The 22607-nt window shown below is 30.2% G+C and overlaps 2 protein-coding genes across 2 annotated transcripts in view; one reads left to right on the top strand and one right to left on the bottom strand.

Annotated features, from left to right (window-relative positions):
• Positions 1 to 22607, top strand: part of LOC145276905 (uncharacterized) — a 148098-nt gene that overhangs the window by 33530 nt on the left and 91961 nt on the right. The gene's annotated exons all lie outside the window — the stretch shown is intronic.
• Positions 1 to 22607, bottom strand: part of LOC145276904 (uncharacterized) — a 167838-nt gene that overhangs the window by 73173 nt on the left and 72058 nt on the right. The gene's annotated exons all lie outside the window — the stretch shown is intronic.

The following is a 22607-nucleotide window of genomic DNA, read 5'->3' as shown; positions in this document are numbered from 1 at the left end:
GCCAGTATCCTATATTGCTATAAAGTCACTACTTACTCATGATATGGAGTACTGTTGCCACATCTCGGCTGGTACACCAAACTCTAACATCTAACTCTTGGACAATTGGACAAAAAAGTATTTTTAACCTAATAGATCCCACAGTGTCAGCCAAACTCTCGCCCCTGTTACATTACTACAGAGTTGCATCCCTGTTCCTGTTTTACAAGTACTTCCACGGAATGAACTCTGAGGGATTCATTGCACTAGTACCCTCATCTCCCTGAAGTAAATACTCCTGCCAAACAGCAAAATTCCACTCCTTTCACTGTAAAAGCCCTTAATTGCTGGAAGAGTTTTTCCTTGAACAGTTTGCCTGTAGAATTCCCTCCTTGCTCCTTGTTTTTCCAACTGTATATAAACATACAGAAATTTAAATGTCATGTAAACAAGCATCTTGCTGCCAAGCTCCCCGCCAAATTTGACTCCTTACTTCTTGCATTAACTTCATAACATTTGACTGCATAGAAAGTGCACCATGAATAAGTTGAGTCGGTTTTCTCTAAAGGATGAAGTTTCTAGGGAATATAAAATTCACAAGCAGTCCCCAGTCACATGCATATTCTGTTCAAGCAAGATGACTTGACCTACGTTATTTTTGTAGAGAGGTGTTATGCAGCTACATTAACATGAACAGGAAGTCGATATTTTGAGAAGATTTAATTCATTTATTGAGTGCAATAGCTTATCAGTAATCATCTGATATACAAATAAAATTTAATGGCAAATTATTTTTAAAATAAATATAATTCTTTATTGTTGATGAATGAAATCCTAAATGTAAGTCACATTTCAATATTATCACTAGATTTGAAATTAGTGCACAAACTTTGGTCTCACTTAAATATGCTTTCATTCATGAAATTCATAGACATTCACATACTAACATTCTGATAAAGATAAACGTGATGTGATTGTGAGAATTTGTGTGCTGTTAACTCCATTTATTTCAAGAAGTTATCAATAAAAAATTTTTTTTTAATATTTTTATCAATGAGTTGATTTTTTTTTTTAGCAAATCCACTTTTTTTTTCATGCTAAAAGTGACAATAGTACAGTGGTTACTGATGGAGAGTGAACTAATCAAGCCTTGGTAGGATTACTAATCTAAAAGAAAGAAAACTTTTAAAGAAGTACATTTACTACAACTATGATTAAACTAGTTCCACAAAAGACCACTACAAATGAAAAGAAAAAAAGTTGACTGAAGGATTTAGAAAAAACCATTATCACTGATGCCTACAAAAAGTCTGGCATCAACCAATGCGAAAATATAAAATCTATTGTAAATGATTCATTCAATGATTTAATGATGGAATCAAAGAAACCAAAATGCATGTTATAAATATTACTAAAAAAAAAAAAAAATTCCATTAAGCTTTGGTTAAATTGTTTGAATAAGGAAAAGGTGAGTTAGCAAAGTCAGTTGAATATAAAAAAAGACAAAATCTCAAATTCTGCTTGCTATATCTTCCTCCTTTTCTCTTTTCTTCTCAGCTACAGGTTAAATTATATTACAACTTATTGCACTATTCCCTTTTATTTATAATGGACTAATACAATCTTTTTATTCCCTTTGAGAGAGAGATCTAAGCAAAAAAGAGGCCGGGTGAGGGACAGGAAACGAAATGATAGTGACTGTATAAGATAAGAGTGAGAGATGCAGAGAATGACGGACAAACTTATAAGAGATGGATCATGTGATAAGTTAATTGTAAATTAAAGCTAATTGGAGCAATTAAAATAGACATAACTCAATCCCAAAGCTAAATAATACTTTAGAATGCATTTTGTTTGATTAAAATATATAGGAAAATAGCCTTAGGTAAACAAACGTGGATTAACGCAGCTTTAGTATAATAATTGATTGTGTGTGTGGAGAAGGCACTTACCCTATTCGGGTTTAACTGGCTTTCTCCAAAGGAGGAAGTTTCATGAGAGTATGAAATTCACAAGTGGTCCCCAGTTGCATGTATATCTCTGTCAGGGGAGATGATGTGTTAGGTTTTTGCAACTCTTGCAGGGAGATGTCGACATTCTCCTATATACAGCGCCTAGAATTCCCAAATTGATCACCCACTTTAGTAATGACCAGGTTCAACATTTCTTAACTTTGGTGATCTGACGGGAACCGGTGTGTCAAGGTGATTATGCCGTATATAATAATTGATTACTATTGTTTTGATTCTTAATATTTGATACAACTTATTTTAATGAATTAAACAATTTTTAATGACAAATGATATCAAGTAAAATGTATCTTACGAAACTTTTTAAAACATAATTGATATGGGTAAAAATTAATTTCATTTAACATTATTTAAGAAACATAAGAATAAGCGAAGTAAATATTTTTAAATATTAAATAAAAATTAAATATTATATAAATAAAGTTAAAACTTAAAAAAATCGAAAAAAAAAACCCAAAAAACTAACGTAAGGCAAATGAACGATGTTAAATGTAAAAATCGGAAAAACAAAAACAAAAAAAGAAAACAGTAAAAACGAACGTTAAAACTTCTTTAAAAAATCTGAAAAATACCCCCCCCCAAAAAAAAAAACACGTGAAAAATGGCTTAAATAAGCCTGTTTCAATATTAAAATTTAAAAAATCGGTGGGTACCCAGCGTTGCCCGGGTGTTTTTTGGTGTGTGTGGTCGAGGGGGGGGGGTTAATGAAAACCTAAGAATAAGCGAAGCAAAAAAAAACAGAAAAACGAACGTTACGTGAAAAATTGAAAAAGGCTTAAATAACCCTGCTTCAATATCAAAATTTAAAAAATCGAAAAAAAAAAGAAAAAAAAAAGACATCTCACACCACGATTCGGACCCCAAAACTTTAGATAATGACCCAGCGCTCTAACAAACATACACGAAATTAGATCATTTTTTTAAATCTTTAAACTAAATCAGGTTACGACGCCGTATGACGCATGCGTAGAAGCGACATCGTCATGAGAGGACGGTTTTTGCTGACCACCCCTTCCCTGTAGAAAAGTGCTGATTTCAGGGTGAAAAAAATTAACGTTTTTGGCCAATTTTTCGATATTTGTCAGGCGAAGGATGGGGCTTTCATATGAGACCAAATTGGTGAATTTTTGTTTTGTCTGTCGAAAGTTTTTAGCAGACATACAAACACACACACACATACATGCATACATACATACATACATACATACATTTTCGCTTTTATATATATAGATTGAGAAGAGAGGTCAGGGCTGTAGAGTCAGTAACCCAAATGTTAAACTCTAATTCAGAATTCTGACATTTTAAAATATTCAAAATATATTAAAAGATGCAATGAAGTTGCAGAAGGTTATTTATATATAGTGTGTCTCAAAGAAAAATGTAAAAATGTATTCACACTTCGAATAACAATAAAATCTTTACGAACATAGGGTAAAAAGGAATAGCTTTGAATACAGAAGACAAATATAATTGAAGAATCATGTTTGCAAATATTCAAAGTGATGACTATTATTGTTCAGACAACAGTTGAAGTGTGAGTACATTTTTTGAGACACCTGTACATAAAACAAGAAGCAAGAACCAGAGGAATGATGCAACATTGTTTCAAACTCAATGTAATAAAAGGTAAGAGATCTTTTGAAAATGTGGAGATAAAAATTATTTGGAAATTCTAAAAAGGTTTCATAAATATTTGATAATATTCATCACTATAACAGCTAGTTTAGGACGGCATATTATTACTAGCGGCTTGATTTTAAAGATGACATGTTTTTCAAGACCTTTATGAATTTAATGTTTTTTTTATGAATGAAACTTGGAAAATTTAGATTTAAAATCTAAATAAATATAACATTTTGGCTTAGCTGATTTCATAACCTAGGACAGTATGCATTTTTATGAAACAATCACAGTATTAAAGGACATTACAGAAAAGGCTGCAATTAAAATGAGAGCAGAATATTTAATTAGCATAAACAGGAGTACATGATTTATCAGACAAACATGCGAGAAATAACAATTTTTTACTTTTTGAATATTGCCTGATTTAGGGTACTTTTACATTGCTAAATCAGAAAATGGCATCTGTTTTTCTCCATCAGATCAGCTTTTTGTGCTAAGTTGAGTTGAAAAAAGTAGATCTTGTGATAAAATCTACATTTTTGTGGCATTATCAGCTAATTTTTATCAACACATATCATCCTAAATATTTTTTAAGAGAAAAAATATTTTGCCAAAACCATATATTATCTGATAGAAACATTGATTGCTGTCAACTAAATGGTGGGCATCATTAAAGGTAAATACATGTAAATTGCATGTTGCATCACCATTCTTCTGAACTTCGGGGCTTTAACTTCTGTTTCTTTGAACTCTTGTAATGCTCAGTGGCAGGGAGGTCTCTCTTCAGATTCCAACAGTAGTCAGTCATTATGACTGCGTCCCAGCGACCCTGCCACCTGGTCTCCATCTTTTTCAGGTCCTGATGGAATCTCTCTCCCTGCTTATCACTCATTGAACTCAGGTTCTCAGGAAATCTGTCCATATGTGAAAATAGGTAGTGCATCTTGATACTCATGTTGCAGCTAGGGTTTCTGAAAGCAGTCAGTATTTTGCTGACAAGTTCTGCATAGTTTTTGGCCTTATTGTTAACAACTAGATTTGTTCACTACCATCTCTTTGGATCTCTGATGAGTTACCGGATCTGAGGACCATAAAATGGTTAATCCTGGAAAAGTCTGGCACAAGTAAGTGAAGCAGTCCTCATCTTTGTCCAGAGCCTCGGTAAACTGCTTGATTAAGATGAGCTTGATGTTCAGCAGTGGGAAGAGAATTCTGTCTCTGCCCACTAAAGAATCATTGATGACGCTTCTTTCTTTGCAATGGACCCAATTCCTCCCGCACAGGCCAGTTCTTCTTCATGTATGCTGAGCAACAATTTCTTTAAAGATTTCAAAGTTTTATGACTTCAAACCAATCCCTTTTCGACATAATCACCAAAAACTATTGGACCTGAATACTTATCATCATTAAAATAATCATTTCCAATCAAAACATAGCATTTTAAAGAAACAAAAAAGTAGAAGTCTGCTAAAGATTGTAATTTTAATTGTCTAAGTTAAATTTTGGACAAAATCAGATTAAAAATAATTATGACATGACGACAGATTGAACTGACAACTTTTGTCTCTAAGTGTGGTAACATACCCCATTGGACTACCAGGAATTAGTAATGGCTGCTTCGTTTTTGAAAAAATACACGTTCCCTGTTTGTTAAAGTTGTCTCTCTCTTACTCTCTCTCTCTATATATAAATACATACCCACACACACACACACACACACACACACACGCGCGCAAGTTAGTAATCTCTTAACCCTTTCCTCCCAAAAGGAGAAATTAATTTCACCAAAATAAAAAAATTCTAATTTGTACAAAATATTCAAATGAATGTAATGAAAGAAATTAGATTAGTCAATGCGCAAACCTACACACACACACACACACATTCATAAACATTTCTTGTATTCCATGCGATAGAGTATAATTTTACTAATAACACTTTTACTATATCACTCAACAGTTTCCATCTATTTTCAAATATTCCCACAGACTATGACAGGTTTTTATGAATATAATAATGTAATCATAGAAGACAAATTTTAAAATTAGAATTTCACCATGAGTCATATAACCTCAATGAAGACATAACATTGAACCCCCTCACTTTCAAAATAAAATTGAACATCATTTGTTAAACAAAATGTACAGTTGCACGCAATCATAAAGAGAGAATGTGTGCTCGTAACATCTACAAACTTATATATATATAAACAGTCTGTGTGTGCATAAAAATATTTAACCGATAAACTCTTAAACTACTCTCCACATAACACTGAAATTAGCAGGAAATAGTAATCATACACCAAGGATGGTTTATAATGAGTAAAATCTTTAGATGATTGTATGAAGAATGCGTACAGAAATATATCGACAAGTTGAAATGCAAAATGTTCATGCAAACTTACTGACACATTTCTATCACTTTTGCACACAAATTCATTCATAGCTTAAAATGGTTTAATTTTAAATCTTTCTCATCTATCTGTTGATAGCTCAAACAGTAGGGAACATGACTAGAATGCTAAATGTTTTGATTTAGATTCTAGCTGATGGCACACAAGTTTTTAACTTTTGAAATCAGTACTACATATTAGGTACAATATTCAATAGAAAATTGACTCTGTAATAATAAATGCGAATTCTGCACGAATTAAAATATATTTAAGTTTCTTTTATGAGCTCGCAAGATCAGGCGCCCCCTTCTCCGTTATCTATATATATAAAAGTGAAAATGTATGTGTGTATGTATGTACGCTTTTCCTCGATGTCCACGAAAGGCTTCTTTCAAAGAAGCGCTTGCTCGGTTCACAACTTCTTAAAACTGTTTATATCATCTATAAATTGTAATATCTCAGAGTTATCCACGGAGCTCGCCTGTCTATTTAATTTTATTGACTTTCAAACGTTAATTATACAACATTTCCCGCATCGGCATGCGTTACATTCGGTTTTCGGTATAAAAAAAAGCGAAACTCGACTCTAATAACAGGCCGCAAGCCAGTTGTCTCAAGAGAGCTAAGTAACGTTTGTTGACTTCGTCATATCAGACTGTAGCTTTCATTTCGCTCCTCCTAATAAACAGGTAGCGGGTTTTTAAAAACAAACAAACCGATTTATTCACCTCATTCAAAACTGTCCCGCACAAAATGCTTATTGCTGAATACCTATCGCCGTCACGTCAATCAAAAACGCGCACCTGTTTGTTTTTTTAACACTTTACTATTTTCCAACTGCGCGTCGTCAACGGTTCGGGTTTTTTTCACATACCCCGAAAAACACACGGGCAACGCCGGGTAACCCTCGCTAGTCAGTAAATAAATAAAAGTGACATTGTCTATCTGTGGGTGAGGAACGGTCTCTACCAAACTCTTGTCAAATTTTGATCTACAGACTTCAAACTAGATATATAGAGAATTTGAAGCTGAGGAACAAATTTGATTTGGTTTTTAACTGGTAAAAAAGGCTGTTAAGGAGTGAAAATTGAAAAAAATCAGAACTTGGCAGGCGTAAGTCAACTTAACGTGCTCTTCTATGCGCAAATATACATTTATACGTTAAACCATGTTATTTTTTAATATATATGTGGCTCAAAGGGCAACGAATAATAAGGCCGGAGTGCCATATGATGTTTTGGTTTGGATTCTAACTGATGTCACAGAAGTCATTTTTTTTTTACTTTTGAAATCACTACTATATATTGGGTACAATATATTAATTAATAGAGGATTGAGTCTATAATCATAATAAATACGAAATCTACATGCATTAAAATATCATATTTAAGTATATTTTATGACCGGGCAATTTCGGGCAGCTGCTAGTAGTAAAAATATGAGTAATACTTTAAAAAATTGTAAGAGTAGTACAGCAATGCACAACTGGTGGAGCTAAAATTACAATAAAGTTGAATGAACTGCATGGTGGTATATAGTTCTAACGAAAGAGTGGATTTGTGAGTCTAACCTTTAGCATCTACAAAATTAATGGAAATTAAAATTACAATAAAGTTGAATGAACTGTATGGTGGTATATAGTTCTAACGAAAGAGTGGATTTGTGAGTCTAACCTTTAGAATCTACAAAATTAATGGAAATTAAAATTACAATAAAGTTGAATGAACTGCATGGTGGTATATAGTTCTAAGAAGAGAGTGGATTTGTGAGTCTAACCTTTAGAATCTACAAAATTAATGGAAATTAAAATTACAATAAAGTTGAATGAACTGTATGGTGGTATATAGTTCTAACGAAAGAGTGGATTTGTGAGTCTAACCTTTAGAATCTACAAAATTAATGGAAATTAAAATTACAATAAAGTTGAATGAACTGCATGGTGGTATATAGTTCTAAGAAGAGAGTGGATTTGTGAGTCTAACCTTTAGAATCTACAAAATTAATGGAAATTAAAATTACAATAAAGTTGAATGAACTGTATGGTGGCATATAGTTCTAACGAAAGAGTGGATTTGTGAGTCTAACCTTTAGCATCTAAAAAATTAATGAAAATTAAAATTACAATAAAGTTGAATGAACTGTATGGTGGCATATAGTTCTAACGAAAGAGTGGATTTGTGAGTCTAACCTTTAGAATCTACAAAATTAATGGAAATTAAAATTACAATAAAGTTGAATGAACTGCATGGTGGTATATAGTTCTAAGAAGAGGGTGGATCTGTGAGTCTAACCTTTAGCATATACAAAATTAATGGAAATTAAAATTACAATAAAGCTGAATGAACTGCATGGTGGTATATAGTTCTAACGAAAGAGTGGATTTGTGAGTCTAACCTTTAGCATCTACAAAATTAATGAATATTAAAATTACAATAAAGCTGAATGAACTGCATGGTGGCATATAGTTCTAACGAAAGAGTGGATTTGTGAGTCTAACCTTTAGCATCTACAAAATTAATGAAAATTAAAATTACAATAAAGCTGAATGAACTGCATGGTGGTATATAGTTCTAACGAAAGAGTGGATTTGTGAATCTAACCTTTAGCATCTACAAAATTAATGGAAATTAAAGTTACAATAAAGTTGAATGAACTGCATGGTGGCATATAATTCTAACGAAAGAGTGGATTTGTGAGTCTAACCTTTAGAATCTACAAAATTAATGAAAATTAAAATTATAATAAAGTTGAATGAACTGCATGGTGGTATATAGTTCTAATGAAAGAGTGGATTTGTGAGTCTAACCTTTAGAATCTACAAAATTAATGAAAATTAAAATTACAATAAAGCTGAATGAACTGCATGGTGGTATATAGTTCTAATGAAAGAGTGGATTTGTGAGTCTAACCTTTAGAATCTACAAAATTAATGAAAATTAAAATTGCAATAAAGTTGAATGAACTGTAAGGTGGCATATAGTTCTAACGAAAGAGTGGATTTGTGAGTCTAACCTTTAGCATCTACAAAATTAATGAAAATTAAAATTACAATAAAGCTGAATGAACTGCATGGTGGTATATAGTTCTAACGAAAGAGTGGATTTGTGAATCTAACCTTTAGCATCTACAAAATTAATGGAAATTAAAGTTACAATAAAGTTGAATGAACTGCATGGTGGCATATAATTCTAACGAAAGAGTGGATTTGTGAGTCTAACCTTTAGAATCTACAAAATTAATGAAAATTAAAATTATAATAAAGTTGAATGAACTGCATGGTGGTATATAGTTCTAATGAAAGAGTGGATTTGTGAGTCTAACCTTTAGAATCTACAAAATTAATGAAAATTAAAATTATAATAAAGTTGAATGAACTGTAAGGTGGTATATAGTTCTAACGAAAGAGTGGATTTGTGAATCTAACCTTTAGCATCTACAAAATTAATGAAAATTAAAATTACAATAAAGCTGAATGAACTGCATGGTGGTATATAGTTCTAACGAAAGAGTGGATTTGTGAGTCTAACCTTTAGAATCTACAAAATTAATGAAAATTAAAATTACAATAAAGCTGAATGAACTGCATGGTGGTATATAGTTCTAACGAAAGAGTGGATTTGTGAATCTAACCTTTAGCATCTACAAAATTAATGGAAATTAAAGTTACAATAAAGTTGAATGAACTGCATGGTGGCATATAATTCTAACGAAAGAGTGGATTTGTGAGTCTAACCTTTAGAATCTACAAAATTAATGAAAATTAAAATTGCAATAAAGTTGAATGAACTGTAAGGTGGCATATAGTTCTAACGAAAGAGTGGATTTGTGAGTCTAACCTTTAGAATCTACAAAATTAATGAAAATTAAAATTACAATAAAGCTGAATGAACTGCATGGTGGTATATAGTTCTAATGAAAGAGTGGATTTGTGAGTCTAACCTTTAGCATCTACAAAATTAATGAAAATTAAAATTATAATAAAGTTGAATGAACTGCATGGTGGTATATAGTTCTAATGAAAGAGTGGATTTGTGAGTCTAACCTTTAGCATCTACAAAATTAATGAAAATTAAAATTACAATAAAGTTGAATGAACTGCATGGTGGTATATAGTTCTAACGAAAGAGTGGATTTGTGAGTCTAACCTTTAGCATCTACAAAATTAATGAAAATTAAAATTACAATAAAGTTGAATGAACTGCATGGTGGCATATAGTTCTAATGAAAGAGTGGATTTGTGAGTCTAACCTTTAGCATCTACAAAATTAATAAAAATTAAAATTACAATAAAGTTGAATGAACTGCATGGTGGTATATAGTTCTAACGAAAGAGTGGATTTGTGAGTCTAACGTTTAGCATCTACAAAATTAATGAATATTAAAATTACAATTAACTAGCGGGACCTGTGGAAATGTCACATGGATTCATATGTAATATATTGATGTTGGCATTCTGTAGATATTCAGCGTAAATGGAGATGCGCTGATATTATTGTTATTTGTTAAAACCGCAAGAGTATTTATCAAAGCTAGCAAGATTTTGTATATATCATTATAGAGTTAATGTTCTATCAATATTTATATATTATAAAGTTGCGATTTCAAAAATAAAAAAAATATATCTATATGACTTGGATGCATTAGCTTGAATCGAAACCGATTCCCAAATATATATAACTTTAGTTCGTTCAGCTATAATCAAAACCAAAACTTATAAAGAATTCTTGATAAAATTATTTATTAAAATAAATAGATTACTAAGGTACCATCAGCTAAAATCAAAACCGAAACTAAGACTTATGAAGAATTCTTGATAAAATTACTTTTAAACAATAGATTATTAGAGTGCCATTAGCTGAAACCGAAACCAAAACTTTAGTTCATTCAGCAATAATCAAAACCAAAACTTATAAAGAATTCTTAGTAAAATTATTTATAAAAAAAAATAGACGACTTAAGTGCCATCAGCTATAATCGAAACCAAAACCAAAACTTATGAAGAATTCTTGGTGAAATTATTTATTACAAGAAATGGAAGTACATAACAATTAAATGACCCGGACACAGAAATAACACACACACTGTCATATTATATAAATAATTAGTCAGTGTTAACCGTAAAATTGTTAAAACCATTTGTAAATTATATTTTTTAAGCTAAGAAATAGTGAAAAATTATTATAAATATGCACATCTGTAGAAATTTTCCTATTGTAAGATTTTATATGTATTTAGCTTTATACAAAATGGATAAACAAAAAATGTTTGTGAAATTATAACAATAATCTTAGACATTAATTTTTATTCGCCAAATTTTAATTTCTTAGGCGTATTTTAAAGGGTTTTAAAAGTATAATATGAGCACATACTTCTTATTTGAAAATTCAAATATTCCAGATTTTCATTGAATCTGAACCACAGGTATAAGACAGCAATCAAGTAATTTTTTTTTTTTTTTACATAGGAGTCACCACTTATGAAGGCCACTCGAGGATAAGGGTTAATATCGCAGTAATTGTTAGTAGTAGAAATTTGATAAATTGGATTACTTAAGGGGACAGCTCATCAAGAACTTGTTTACATTGGACTTGAGGACGATCATATTGTAGTCAGCTGGAAAGTAGGCAAACGGAACAGTTCCACAGGTGTGTAATTCTAAGAAAGAAGCTTTGTTCATGGAATCCACATTTAGGTTTAGGCACAGAAAAAGAGTGGGGAAAATTATTGATAGTAGTATCAGCTAGATAAGTGTTTTTCATTAAAATTTGGCAAGGGGGAACCATAGATTGGAGCTCAGACTCTCTAAATTTATACTTCATATAGCTTACAGTCTAAAAACGTTTTTTTTAGAATCAAGATTATATTTAATGATTTTGATCAAAATTAGAATTAAGTATCATGATATCTTGATTTAAATTTTCATAAAAGGGAAATAAAATTGATGCAAAACTGTTCTGCTTGGGGAATTTTACCCATTCTGAGATGGGTATTCCTCTAGTATATGTCTATTCAACATATTTGACACTTGAGAAATGCTGAAGTGGTCAATGAGTATTGAATAAAAAAACAGAAATTGTTTTTTTTTTGTTTTTTTTTGCTAAAACGCATACACAAAATAATGAATATTGTTAGTCATTTGATTCTTGATGATTCAAGGTCATCATATTTTTAATGCTCCAGTTAATATTTTCAATAGTTTATAAGAAGATATTAAAACAAGATAAATACTTCTAAAAAACATATGACCATAACAGAGCAAAAGTATTATTCTGAAATAGTCGAACAGATGGCAATGCTATTTAATGGCATAAATAAACGTAAAATGATAGGAATGTTGTTCACAATACAAAAATTTTATTATAAATTTTCCTAATGTGTGTTTGTGTGTGATGAGGTTCATCTCAGCCTACAGGCAATCCACCCAGGCAAGTAAGGTACCGAAATGAAGCTTATAACCCAGCGGATGTTTTAGTGATATTTATATCCATGTTTGGTGTATGGATAGGTGTGTCAGAAACTGACCTTACGAATGCGTGAAAAAATATTGAATAATTCGACCCCCTGTCTTTCCAAGCTTATAACTACTCAAAAAATGTAATTCAAACCCTAATTTTTTTTTCAATTAAAGGAGCAAGGACTAAGGTTTGATTAAAAAAAAAAACAAAAAAAAAACGTGGTTTTTAAAAAAAAAAAAAGTTTTAAACTTCAGACTTTACAGGTAAATTTCTAAAAAACACTTCTTTTTTGTTTTAAATTTGAATATATTATTTATTGATCTTTTATCTTCAATTTGTTATATATAAAACTTTGGTGAGTAAATTAATTATTTACTTTTTAATAGACATTTCAAAATGAGGAGGGGGGGGTGAATTTAAAAAAAAACGTTTGTCTAAAATATTATATTCAGTTTATTTGAAAGAGCATAAAATTTCACATTGACCCTAAAAATATTGTAAAACTTGAATTAATAGAAAAATTTTGATAGATTTTTAAAGTTTAAAAATTGAAAAATACTTAACTCATAAAATTCAATTGATTTCATTACTGTTTTTTAAAAAATAAAAAATAATATTTCTATTACTTTTTATAGAACTTTAATAGTTTATTTTGGAAGTATAATCCATAAAGAAAATAAACAACCCACTTTTAAAAGAGAAATTACAAGTTTTTTATATTTTACTCGCAGTTTCGTGTTAGGGGTGTCAAAAATTCCCCCAAAATTCTGATACACCTAGTGTATGGAAATGCAAAAAAAAATAACGATTTACTAAACGTTTTATCTACTGGATATTTTTCCGGTATTCACCGGAAGTTATTATTTCTCTTAGTAAGTTCGATTTAGTGTGTGTGTGTGTGAGAGAGAGAGAGAGAGAGAGAGAGAGAGAGAGAGAGAGAGAGAGAGAGAGAGAGAGAGAGAGAGACGCGGTTTATCTCAGCCTACCGACAACTCACCCAGGCAAGTAAGGTACCGAAATGAAGCTTTAGTGATATTTATATCCATGTTTGGTGTATGAAAATGCCAAAAAATAACGATTTACTAAACAACGTTTTATTTACTGGATATTTTTCCAGTACAAGGACTCAAGTTTGCCCAGCTGGGCAAACTTGGGTTCTTGTTATAGAAAATTCCCCCCTCCCAAACGGTTTAAAATGTATCACAATCTCCTTATAATGTTTCAGAAATTTTGAGATCAAGATTGATAATTTATTCAGTTTACTGTTCTCATTTACAATGTTATTCTTAAGTTTCGACAGACGTAATCTCCAGCCATTTTCAGGTCTTTCATGTTGAACTTGAGAATCTGTACATAATTTTGAACTAAACCATTTATTTAACCCAAGGGGGTAGATTGTTCTCATTTTATTAGCTATAACTCGGTAGAAGTCTTATGTAATTCTTAATACCACCTGTACTTGGACTATTATGATTCATGAGATAAAGTGCTATGTAATAATCAGTATTAAGTGACAGTCTTCTAGAGGTTGAAGGCCTAACCCTCAGTATGGGCAATACTAAAAACATAATTAAGAACTACTTAAGATTAGATTAAATAAAGGGTTCAGTTTAAAATTCTATACAGATTTCCAAGTTTGATCAGATTCACCTGGAGAAGATTACACTAACTGAAACATTCTGAAAATAACATCCAATATGACAACAATTTGAACTCTCTTTATAATATGAAAAAACATCTGAATGTGGCCAATATTTATGGATTTTATTTAGTAACTAAATTTACAAAAATATTCTTATTGTTGTTGTTGTTAATAATTATTATTAACATGTAATTCACTGATAATATAAAAATAGCGGACAAATGAAAATAAAACATTGAAAAATCAAAAATTTTCTTTTTTTTATTATTATTAGTAAGAAAAAGATCAGTATTTTTGAGAGTACATGAAAAGCTAGTGAGAAAAAGACTAAAAACTTTTGACAAAAAACATGCCTAAAGGAAGATTTGCTGTTTAAAAATGCTTTGATGAATATTTATAATTTTATTATTAATGGAGATTTGTTATCTGAAGCCAAACTCCTACTATTGAATTTATCAATTGTACTATTTGTAATTCAGTTTACTATTTCAGAATAAATTTTAATGTTCAATCCAGGACGAGAATAGTGTAGTATCTGTTATTATGAGATCATCTTAACAACATTACCTACTCCTTTTTAGGGAGGAGGGATGTAGTGTAGTATCTGTTATATTGACATGAGATCAACTTCCTAGACATTACCTCCTCCTGGGAGGATAGTGTAATATATATTCAGTCATCATAATACCATCCTCCTAGGCTAGCAAAAATATGTGACCTGAAGAAAGTGTAATACCAACAGGCTGAGAACAATAGAGTAAAATAGGCAGACGTTTTTTTTTTTCAGTGATAAGAAAACTAAACTACAAAATGAGAAATAAGGATTTTATAAAATAGAACAGCAACATAAGAGAGGAGAAGGTTTACATATTAAGGAGTATTTAAGGGGATTAACTAAATGTGCCCATTGGTATCAAGGGATTGGTAGGGTTTTAATGATTTTTGGAGACCTAATCAGTTGGGGGAAGTGCTGGGAATGTAATGGATATTTTGCTTAAAAAAAAGCTTACATTTAAACTAGTTGAGATGTAGATGTGAAGATATCACCTTACATAGTAGGAAACAGACTGGTTGGGCAAAGAGAAAGAAGCTTTTTCTCTGCTGAAATTCGAAAAAATTAAATTTAAAAAAAGTTATGTAATTCAAACTTCACCTAATATGCTTCTCTATGTGTTTACTATGTGTTAACATAAGATCACACACACACACACACACACACACACACACACACACACACACACACACAAGGTCAAGAAGTTATTTTCATATTTGATTACATAAACAGCAAAAAACTTAATTTTGGTATTTAATTCTTATTTATCATGAATACTTAGAATCAATAACAAATGGCAACAATGAAATAATTTCCACATTTTATGTGAAAACTATATATAAAAAAAGAAAAATTGAAAATTAAAGATAATTTTATAGAATAAACTTTAATGTTTAACTTTTTAGTTTTTTTATATATAAAGAAAAAGGGAGTTTGTTTCGCAGTTAGAAGATCCTTATAATGATTATTATGGGTAAAATGTTATGGGATAAATTAACACTGCCATTAAAATTGATTCTTGAAGACATTTCAGGACACTAGGATCAGGTTATCTCATGGATATCATAGCAGGAATCAGCAAAAAACATGTGTAGATTTTTTTGGATGGAAAGGAAGTTCTTAATGCAAATAAGACATTCTTCCTTCACTACTTTCGAAACGGTTACAATTATTCATTACTTACTAATATATTAATAGAACAAACAATTATTCATTACTTACCAATATACTAGTAGAACAAACAGTATCACTAACATCACCGAAGCAGCAGCAATGAAGCAGTTGACAAAAAAGTGAAAATTTGTTCTCAACAAGTTCAGGCTGACAACACCTAGCACTACAACTCAGTAAAAGTGACCATCCAATGAAATCTAATTGCAAAACATATACTTGAGGGGAGGGAGCATATATAACATGAGTGGATCTTTGTAATTATTTTTTTTCTTGTAATTGAAAATAGATGAGGAAACAAAAGATTTTAAAAAACTTATCTGTTTAATTTTTAAACGGATTAGGGATGAGTCCAGTTCACTAATTTAATATAGATTGACCACCTACCCAGAAGAATCTGAAAGTTAATTTACATCAAACTTATATAACAAGCTGACTGCTCTTTATTATCTAAATATTAAACAAGTTTTTCAAGTTTTTTATTATAATCTTAACATTTGTAGTGTCCGAAAAATGCAGCACTTTTGCCACCATCAACTAATTTGGTAATCATGAAATGAAAGATCAAAATGCCTGGAATTTCACTTTGATGATGTACGGTTTTCATCTAAAAACATAATGAAAGTATTTTATTTACTATTTGAATCTGTTTCAAGTATGTTTTGGATTTTTATAGAAACACATATTTTGCTTCGAAACTGACAATAAATTACAATATGACATAACTTTGGTCTATCAATGTATTTGTAGCAAATTTATCACAAATTTGGAATAACTATTTAAAGGTTTGAATATTGAACTTCATTTTACTCTGAAATTTGATTTTAAACAATCTGAACGATATAAAAATAACTGTTTTTTTATATTATCATAAATGCACAAACACACACATTTAAGTAAAAGCCAAAAATATGTCATATTTACCATTCTGCCTTTGTTTAAAAGACTATAAAAACTCAGCAATTAAGTAATCCCAGAGTAATAATTCCTGATTTGAAAAGCATCAGAATTCCAACTTACCTACAATAGAAAAAAGTAGCAAGATTAAACATAAAATCAAATAAAAAATGATGGATAAATATATCTTATAAAAAAAAATAGAAAAGATTTAAATTTTCAATAACAGTTAACAAAAATATTTTTATGCAAAAGATTTACTATTGCAAAGATTAGAAATTTAAAAAATTTAAAATGAGTTTAATTTTATTATTTTTTAAATTAGATTGAACAAATGAAGTTCATCAGATTCATAAAAAGTTTAATATTAGTGTGTATTACTACTAGTGTTGGGACAATTCCTAAATTTTTTCCGATTCCGATTTCAGGAAAATGTCGATTAACGATTCCGATTCCTGTGGAATTGTTGTTTTGAACTACACCATTATATAATCAAAAGTTTTTGTGTAGCAAAAGAATTTGGTACAGCGAAAAAGTGGAAATACAATTAAGGGAATTTCGAAAACGATTTGATTTTTTTCGTAAAATTTCTTTTATTGAAGATAAAAGTCAAAAATATTTTAACCATGAATTAAACATGCGCCATGAAATTAATAAGAATCAATTTCAGGAGTTATTTTATATATTAAAAAAATATTAAAAAAAAGTAAATGATTAATTCAACAAAAATATAATAACATTAAATTTCAAGGGGAATAACATGTTTTGCTTATCTTGATATTCATTTTTTTGTTTGTTTTCTTTTCTCTTTATCTTCAATAACTCTTCAAAATTTAACATTTTTTTTTTTTTTGCAGCTTTAATTGCTAATTGATTTTTATTCCACTTTCTAGAATATTCTTATTTCTAAATGAAATTTAAAAATAACTAAATCTTTGATTAAATTTTTCAGCCTTTTATATTCAATCCTCTCAAATTATTCCTATTTATTTATTCGACTTTTTAAAAATATTTTTAACAATTTTTTAAATCTAAATAAATTCGTTTGGTAAATGTTACCTTACGCTACAACAGAACACCGACCACCGACCAATCTAATTTGTTTATTTTTTTAAGGTATTCGAGATTGCTGACAATGAATCTGATAATCAAACCCGCTGCAAATTTACCGTTTGCATGGTATGAACCTCTAGACCTTGAGACTATTTTGTGCCATTCCACCGCCTTCGGTGGTGTTTTTCTTACATGATACGTTCGTGTGCGAACAGGCATAGTGAAGTGTCTTATCACATTGCATAGGAATCTTTGATTTTTTTTTTTTGTCTTACATAGTTTTCAATGCTTTTTTAATTGATCAAAAAAGAAGTTTTCATGAGAGGTTTGCAAAAACATAAGTAGCAAACACATTTTTATGTTTTTCGTTTATTTTTTGGAGGGGGGGTATTCCATTAACAGGTGCTTCTACAGTTTAATTAACCGTTTTTTAAGTAACATGCCAATATTTACCATTTCACAAAATTTCTATTTACATTGAGGAGGGGGGCGGGGGTGGTGGTGGTGCTGGGGCATGCAGAAGCACCTGTTAAACTACACAAGTCCTATACTTGAATATCTCCACCCCCAAAAAAGAACGAAAAACATAAAAATATGTTTGGTGGTTATGTTTTTGTAAACCACTCGTGAAAACTATTTTCAGATCAATTAAAAAGCATTAAAACTACCTAAGAAAAAAAAAAAATTAACCACATTTTTTTTTTTAAATTTGATTTGAAATGACCGCTTAAAGATTCCTACGAGATATGATAAGACACCCCACTACACCCATTCGCACGCGAACGTATCATGTAAGAAAAACACTACCAAAGGCGGTGAAATGGCACAAAATAGTCTCAAGGTCTAGAGGTTCATACCATGCAAACGGTAAATTTTCGGTGGGTTTGATTATCAGATTCGAATACCCCTAAAAACCAAATTAGAGTGGTCGATGTTCTGTTGTAGTGTAAGGTAACATTTACCAGATTCTTAGATTTACAATTCTTTCATCACGATTCTCTTATATTTTTAAGTTGAACTGTTTGTTCAAAGTAAGATTAATGCTGTAAAAAATTTATGATAAAAACGTCATAGAACTTTTCATTACATATTTAATATGATATACAAGAATTTTATTAACTACTTTAAAGGTAATCTTTATTTATCTTAATGAGTTTTCTTATTCCGTCACATACATAGGTGCTGTCCGTCTGTTTCGAAACTTTGAGGCCCATGATTAGTTATCTGCTTGTACTGTTGCAAAACTTTAGGGGCCGCGAGGTAACATTGTTTTCATTTGTGAGCGAAGTTTATTTATGTATAAAACAGCCTAACTACGTCAAGTCCATGAAAAAATTGATGAATACCCTTAGAGAAAAAAGATTTTACAGTGCTCTCATATTGAGCAAATCATGTTAAAAATCAGTGGTTTTTCCAACTGGTGACTAAAACAAAAAAAGCGGGTGACGCTTATCTTTTGACAAGGTTTTTTTTTAACCGACACTCTTCCATTAGTAAATGAATGAAAAATCTCATTAGTAAATGAAAAATATCTAGTCAACCTTTATATTTTTTAAAAATAAAACAAGCAAAGTCAAATTATTTAAACAATGAAAGGTTTAATAGAACAATGTGGTAAGTGAGTTTAATTTTTTTTTTTTTAGAAATTTACATTTCATTAAAATATTCTGCGAATGAAGCAATTAAACATTTCTTTTGGAACTTCTTTGCGCAACAAAAACAAAAAAAAAAATGTGAAAAATTTATTAAAAAAAAGGAAAAAAGTTTAACTTATTTTTTTAATCCTTTGAACCCTAACTTAGCAAACTAACTAGTCACTCAGAGCCATTCAACTAAAGGACTGTAGGGGCTTGGTTGACATTCACCGATGCCTGGTATCACAGTAGTGTTGTGAGTCTAGGTAAATGTTTCCCAACCCCTAACAAAAAATAAAAATAGAAAGGTTGGTTTATTTCTATATTTATTTTTATTATATAATTATATAATTATCATCCTTTAATGTTTATTCTTATTTAATCTCTTAATTAACCTCTTTATTTCTATATAAAAAAAAGTAAATTTTTGGTAATTGTTTATTTCTATTGTTAAATAAAAGTCATTTATTGAACTTTTGAAATCGTCTCCACCTTAATGTTGTGTCTGACAACCTTTTTATTTTTATTCTTTGTTAGGGGTTGGGAAACATTTACCAAGAATCGTAATGAAAGAATCGTAAATCTAAGGTATTTTTTAACGATGCGATTCCGATTCCGATTCCCCCAAAATACACGATTCTGATTAATCATCCTACCACTAATCACTACAATAATCTCTCTGTTTCACTAAAATAATGGAATTAATATATATGTATACTAGTGATGAGACGATTCCAAAATTTTAATTGATTCCGATATAATTATTGATTCTTTTCTTAATTTTGACATAAGTACTAGTTCTAATTCCAATTCTTTAAAAAAAAAACTAAATGTTCGATTAGAGATTTAATGCTTTTTTTTAAAATGTTCAAATTACAGTAAAACCTTGTGTAATGTCCGCATATATTTTGCAAAACATACAAAATACACTTGGGAGGGAGGGTGGTCATATATTACAAGAGTAGATCTTTTGTTTGTAGAATCAGAAATTAGACTCAAAATCTTCTATCTTTTGTTAACTGTTTTTTTGTTTTTGTTTGTATTTTGTTAGTAAAAATCTTAATATTAAAAACGCAAATATTTGGGAGCTAAACTCGTCAATATATAAATATATATGCAATACAACTGTTTTAAAAATCACCAATGTACATGTAGTGTGTGTAATTTTATTTATTTGTATTCTTTTATGATAAATCGTAATACAAAAGACATTTGATATTTGGAAGACGATTTCAAACATCACCAATTTGCCCATGTGTTTAATAGTAAAAAAAAAACTTAAGAAACTGTAAGTTTGTTTATGTTCTGATGAAAAAGTCATCATTTTCATGATAAAACAATTAACAAATATTTACATATTTTGTTAATTGTATTTTGTTTTTGTTTGTTTATTAATTTTTTAGGTAAAATCTTAATATAACAGACGCACATATCTGTGAGCTCTGAAATGACCTATGCATAAAATGAACTTGATGACAGGAGAAATAATATGTCTCTTAGTGACGCCATATTTTAATGTTTGGAAGCATTCGCTCTTAATTCCAGAATATGAGACTTGTCAGGTCTCAGCCAATCAGAACGTATGGACTGTTGAAAGGGAGCCTTTATTATTTATGACTCAGAAATTGGAACCATTATACTAGGTTTACGCATCTATGGGCCAGTTATGATCGGTGTAATCACAGAATCTGTGAAAAATGTTGAATTAGGTCCGGTGATAACTGGTAGCTGTGGAAGGACTAAATATTTAGAGATAAAAATAGGGATTCCTTCTTATAAAGGTGTTGCAATTGTGATGATGTTGCTTGTAGGACGTAATGTAGCATTTTATTATCATGACTTAATGAGTTTAAATGGTGTTTGAAAGCTACATAAGATAGTGACTCTTATGTGGCTTCTGTTGCTGCAAACCTATGATACTTTGGTCCAGACAGGAATTTCTACAGTCATTTTATCATATAATATAAATATAATATAGAAGATAAATGCTTCATATATGACAATCGCATTTATAAATCACTCAAAATACTTCCAATTTAGATTGCATTGAACGGCTTTAAAAAAAATGGACTTCTAAAGTAATGAATATGTAACTCAATCTTTATTTATCCCTTTTTCCCTTACCATTTCCTAATACACACACACACACACACACACACACACACACACACACACACTATTCATTTATGCTCCACGTGTTAGATAAATATGTAATATTAGCTGCTGAAAAAATAAAACAATTAAATACAGAAAATTCACTACTTTGCTTATTAATCTCTGTCCATCATTTGGTAGAACAATTAGAAACATATTAATATAATTTGTTTCATTTTTCCTATTTTTGTAACTGATGAAGAATGAAGGTCATCTAAAAATTATAAGTCCCTCAAATCAATATAACGACAGGCTGACATTAGTTGAGATTTGATCAGAAATTGTTTTGTGTACTTAGAATTCACAAATGAATTGAAAAAGGTAGTTATGATGAAATATAAATATTTATTATGTAAGATAAATGTTTATTCATAGTCAGTCAATTGGTGAATGTTAATTAAAAGATAATCAACAATTTACCAGAATGGTCTTTTTTTTATTAGCTGTTTTGAAGTTTTGTACTAACAGTCATTTTTATTATTCCCTTATGTTTTTCACAAGATTTTTTTTTCTAATTAGACCATAAAAAGTATTCAAATTTATCTTTTACAGCTAATTGTTGCTTCACTCTTAAAAGTACAAATCTCATCAAGGATTTTATATTATTCATGTACTGTTTTATAAAACTTGTGCAGTCAACAGAAATCTATTGTTGAGCAATGGATTGAGTCACATTTTATCTTCTATCTATCTTCTATCTATCTATTCTTCTATCTATCTATCTATCTTCTATATAAATAAAATGAACTCATTTTTTCCCGTGAGAATTTGACCTTAATAGGATTAAAAATCAAGACATTACATGCAAATGTAATGTGCACAAACTGCAACACAGGATCGAAGGTGTGCTATAGGCCTATTAAGTTTACACTTCCTCAATAACCGTACATTCCTATATTTTTCCTGGTGAGAGTCCACTGCCAAAATCGGTTAGATTCAATGGAAGTTGCAACATCTTTTCTCACTATTAGATTCCTCCTTTTCCCGCTCTCTATTTACACCGCATCGGATGCATTCACAAGGAA

This window comes from Euprymna scolopes, chromosome 5 (genome assembly GCF_053919585.1).
Source record: "Euprymna scolopes isolate OS-2025 chromosome 5, ASM5391958v1, whole genome shotgun sequence".
NCBI classification, from domain to species: Eukaryota; Metazoa; Mollusca; class Cephalopoda; order Sepiida; family Sepiolidae; genus Euprymna; species Euprymna scolopes.
The sequence above is the reverse complement of the archived record's forward strand: the minus strand, read 5'-3'. Positions and strand labels throughout refer to the sequence as shown.